This window comes from Myotis yumanensis, unplaced genomic scaffold (assembly GCF_028538775.1).
Source record: "Myotis yumanensis isolate MYYU_CA2020_CCGP unplaced genomic scaffold, mMyoYum1.0.hap1 SCAF_3, whole genome shotgun sequence".
NCBI lineage: Eukaryota > Metazoa > Chordata > Mammalia > Chiroptera > Vespertilionidae > Myotis > Myotis yumanensis.
The window spans coordinates 129,423,506-129,428,799 of record NW_027223754.1 but is presented as its reverse complement, the minus strand read 5'-3'; positions in this window follow the sequence as shown (position 1 = coordinate 129,428,799).

Below are 5,294 nucleotides of genomic sequence, written 5' to 3'. Positions count from 1 at the left end.
ATATGAAAACTCTTAGGCTTAGCACTGATGTTAAATGACATAAACACTCTCAAATTATGCATTCTCAGAAGAGTACCACTATAACATAATTCATCTTGACACATCATGAACAGGTCAAATTACATGCACCAAACAGAAACTGTTACAAGAAAAGCAAAGTACTACAACATAGTTCATATTTTAAATGGCATTTGTCCTACTGTTTAATGTTTTATAGGATCTTTGTCCTATATAAGAACCACTGTGGTTGTTTTCTTCTGAATTTCATACTTATTAAATTGATTTTAAAATACTCACTATTTTTATATAAAAATTTACCGATCTGTTATATAACTATGCGAAAAATGGACCACATTTATTTCATAGATAAAGTTAAAGTAGAATGTGTTTAAAAAACTCTTCTGTCACAAGGCATAGAGGTTTATTTTAAAGTATGTATAAATAAAATATAGTATACCATACGTTAAAACATCTTTAAAAGTGATTAAATTATTTAAAAATAAATCAATAAGTCTGATGCAAATTACTTTAAAAAGGATGGTACAATTAAAAATTAATATTCTTTGTTATTTTTTTAAACTTTATGTAGTAGAGTGAATTTGTTTTTTATCTTTAGAAAAGAAAAAGTTCAGTTTGTTTTTAGCTTTGTCAATTATTTCTTAAAGTTGAAACTTCATATTTGTAATATTTTAAATACCTTACAGGTCTTACTATAATTATTATTTTGTAGGTAGGAAAATTTTGCTGCTAATATTACTTATATTTTGGTATCTTTGAGAATATACTGTGAGAGGGTAAGTAATACATAGTTTCGATGTTAATTTGATGATTAAATATAGTTGCATTGAGTTACGTTATGTATATCTTAGAAGTCAGCACAGCTAAAGTTGTGCAATTCTTTCACACAAACACAAGCACACACACTAACACACAAACACACATGCATGCACACACACACACGTAAATCTCAGCACCCTACCCACATCCCTGTCCAATGACCTTCCCCATGTCTTAGTGAATTCACAGGGCATCTTCAGCTCACAAGTTTCTGATGCTGGTGAAAGTCCCTGTGTCTCATCTCTGAGGCCTTTCCTGTCTCCTTTCTATGCCTTACTTGGAAACTCAGCCCTATTTTCCTTGTTTACACAAAACAGCATAAAGCAAAAACCTTCAGAAGACATTTGCATTTTTAGATGGTCTTAAGGTTTTGGATTAATGGAGGGGTTCACTTCACAGCAATGCTAACTTATAATTAAAAGTAGACATGAACATCCTTAAACAACATTTGGTTAATCCATGGACAGAAATTATGAGACACTTTGACCCATAGGCTCTAACTTTTTTGTTTTTGTTTTGTTTTGTTAAACCTTCTCTGAGGATATTTTTCCACTGATTTTTTTTTTTTTTTAGAGAGAGTAGAAGGGAGATGGAGAGACACAGAGAGAAACATCAATGTGAGAGAGACACATCAATTGGTTGCCTCCTGCACGAGCTCAACCAGGGCCCGGAAGTATGTGCCTTTGACCATAATCAAACCCAGATCCCTTCAGTCCTGGGCTGAGGCTCTATCCACTGATCCAAATCAGCTAGGGCCCCTAGGCTCTAACTTGATGACAGTTTTCCGAGTCTGTCCCTTCATTTCTCCTATCTTCTCTATTTTCTGTATTCTCCAATTGCCACCAACCCCTAATTATAATTTACTTTTATTCACATAAAATATGCATTTTATGCAGAATAATTTACTTCTTCTTTTAAAGTTAAGCCCTAAATGCAGAAATCATTCATGCATCCATTAATAATCTTGTACTATTAGAAGAAGCTTACAATTTATCTCTTTTCAAGAACATGTAGGGCAGATCAGTTTGTATAAGCAGACACAATGAATATAAGAATGTATTGTCTCTTGTACAGACAACCTGAGTATGGCAGGGGTTGGAGGCAGTACATACACTTTTATTTATACATTTATTCAGCAAATAATTGTGGGTTTTTAAAATTTATTTAGGGAAATTAATTTTTTTCTTTTTTCTTATCTAAGTTTTTAAATTTTTGTTTAAATGTAGTTGGTATGCAATATTATATTAGTCATATTAATTTCAGGTGTACAATATAGTGATTTGATATTTTTATACCTTACAATGTGACCATCTCATTAATTCTAGTAATTATCTGTTACCACATGTTTACTCATCACAATATTATTGACTATATTCTTCTTCGTCTTTCTCATCCATCTGCCCACACTCTTCCCTTCTGGCAACCATCCTTTCACTCTCTATTTCTGAGTCTGTTTTTGTTTTGTTTTGTTTGTTCATTTGTTGTTGTTTATTTTAGAATCTACATTTAAATGAAATCATATAATAAACACACACTCACAGGTGCACTTAAATCTCAAAAAGTCTCTCCACTATTCTCTACTCTGAAGTGACAATAAAGCCTCTGCCTATAATCATGAGACCTTTCAGCCTTGCATGACAGCTATCAAACAATGACACTGAAGACAAGGAAATTAAAGATAAGAATGTTTGTCTTTCTCTGTGTAGGTTTGAAATCCAATCACAAAATTCCTCTATTATAGGGTCACTAGGGGTCAATGTAAAATAAGCTATTTGGGGCAACCATTAAAACATTTAACAAACAATTAACGAATGAATCCGTGTTCATAAAACAGGTGGTAGGAATTCAAAGTTTAATAAAATACAGTTCTTTCTCCAAGGAATTTCAAGGTTCTTATGAGGAAACAATGAGTAAAGAGGTAATTACAGTTAACATGGTGAGTTAGATAAATTCAAATGGCAACAAATCAGGAAGGGAAACAGAAGCTCTGATATGGGTATCGGGCAATATATACCTATTCAGGATGCAATGAGGTGAGGGTAGAGTGGGAGAGGGTATCTTCATGGAGACTGCCAGACAAAAGGTACATCTAAATGATATCAAAAGAATGAGCTGGAATCATTAGGTAAGGATCAATACTCTGAGGGTTTTAAACATCGAAAGTAATTCGAACAAATTTGTTGAGAAAGTGCTTAAGTATAGGATAGATGGGAAGGAGTGGCCAGAGGAGGGGATAAAGCAGTAGGTTAGGGTGAATCATAAAAATTGTGTTTGCCATTGCAAGAATTTTATTTTATAGTAAAGTTAAGAAAAATATTGATAGTTTTGAATTAAGAGAATAATTTATTGGCTATTTTTCTCTATTAAGTATTTATCTTTATTAAAATTAAATAAAAAATTTTAAAGGAAAAACCACAAATGAAATACATTTTTATTACTTTATTCCTCAAAAGATTTTATAAATATTAGTTTGAGAAAAAAAATGTTTCTACTATAAAATATAACTTTTATGGCCGAACATGACTGCCCCTCATAGATGAATAGAGTGATGCTATTTAAAAATCCATCTTGATTGTAAATGATGCTCTTATGAACATATGGGTGCATATATTCTTTCTAGCTTCTTAGGATATATTCTTAGAAGTGGGATCACTCAGTCAAATGACAGTTTCATTTTTAATATTTTGAGGAAACTCCACACTGTTTTCCACAGTGGTTGTACCAGTCTGTATTCCCACCAGCATTTTCTCCACATCCTCACCATAGCTAAGATCTAGAAACAGCCCCAGTGCCCATCAGTAGATGAATGGATTAAAAACCTGTGCTACAATAAGAAAGCCCACTGCATGGGAGAACATATTTGCCAATGTTATATCTGGTAAGGGTTTAATCTCCAAGATTTACAGGGAACTCATACAACCTAACAAAAGGAAGATAAACAACCCAATCACAAAATGGGCAACGGACCTAACTAGATATTTTTCAAAAGACAACATTCAGAAGGCCAAGAGACATATCAAAGTCACTAATCATCCAAGAGATGCAAATCAAAATGACAATGAGGTACCATCTCACACCTGTCAGAATGGCTATCATCAGCAAATCTACAAATGACAAGTGCTGGAGAGGATGTGGAGATAAAGGAACACTCGTGCACTGCTGGTGGGAATGCAGACTGGTGCAGCCACTGTGGAGAACAGTATGGAGTTTCCTCAAAAAACTAAAAATGGAACTCCCATTTGACCCAGTAATCTCACTTCTATGAATATATCCCAAGAAACCAGAAACACCAATCAGAAAGGATATATGCACCCCTATGTTCATAGCAGTACAATTTACAATAGCTAAGATTTGGAAACAGCCTAAGTGCCCATCAGCAGATGAGCGGACTAAAAAACTATGGTACATCTACAGAATGGAATACAACACTGCTGTAAAAAGGAAGGAACTCCTACCATTTGCAACAGCATGGATGGACCTGGAGAGCATTATGCTAAGTGAAATAAGCCAATCTGAGAAAGATAAGTTTCACATGCTCTCACTCATTTGTGGAATATAATAACGACATAAACTGATGAACAAAAACAGATCCAGAGACAGAGAAGCATCGATCAGACCGTCAAATCTCAGAGGGAAGGTAGGGGAGCGTGGGGGTTAGGGGGAGAGATCAACCAAAGGACTTGTATGCATGCATATAAGCCTAACCAATGGACACAGACACCAGGGGGGTGAGGGTATGAGCGAGGGGGGGGCAGAGGGGAGATAAGGACACTTATGTAATACTTTAATCAATAAAGAAAAAAAAAACGGTGTTACATTTACACAAGGGAGTATTTTGTAGCTGTAAAACAGAAGGAGCTCTTGCCCTTTAGGACAAAACCTGGTGAGTATTATACAAAGCAAAATAAGCCAGTCAGAGAAAGACAAGTATCACATGATCTCACTTATTTGTGGAATCTACTGTACAAAATAAATTGAGGAACAAAATAGATTCAGAGACATTGAAGCATGCAACAGATCGAGGTATTTCAGGGGAAGAGGGGGTGGGGTGGTAAGAGATTAACCAATGAATTTACATGCATATATGGGTAGCCCAGGGACAGACAATAGTTCAGGGAAGGTCTAGGGATGGGGTGGGAGAGGGGTTGAGGGGTAAAAAAGGGAAGGAACATCTGTAATACTTTCAACAATAAAGATAATTTTTTATTAATTCACTTTGAAAACTCAATGCTCTGAATAAGCCAGGTGTCCTTTGTAAACCTTCCTTTTAGCTCTTTCTGCAGTGCTTTTTTCAAATGGAAAGTGGCCTCGAGTTTTGAAAACTCAAAACTTCAAAAAATTTACAAAGTCAACATGTGCAAAGAAAAACCTATGCAGTGATTTTCTGTCCAAATACTTCAGTGACTTCCATAATTTTCTCATATTACAAAAAATACTTAGTTTACCCAAATTATTAT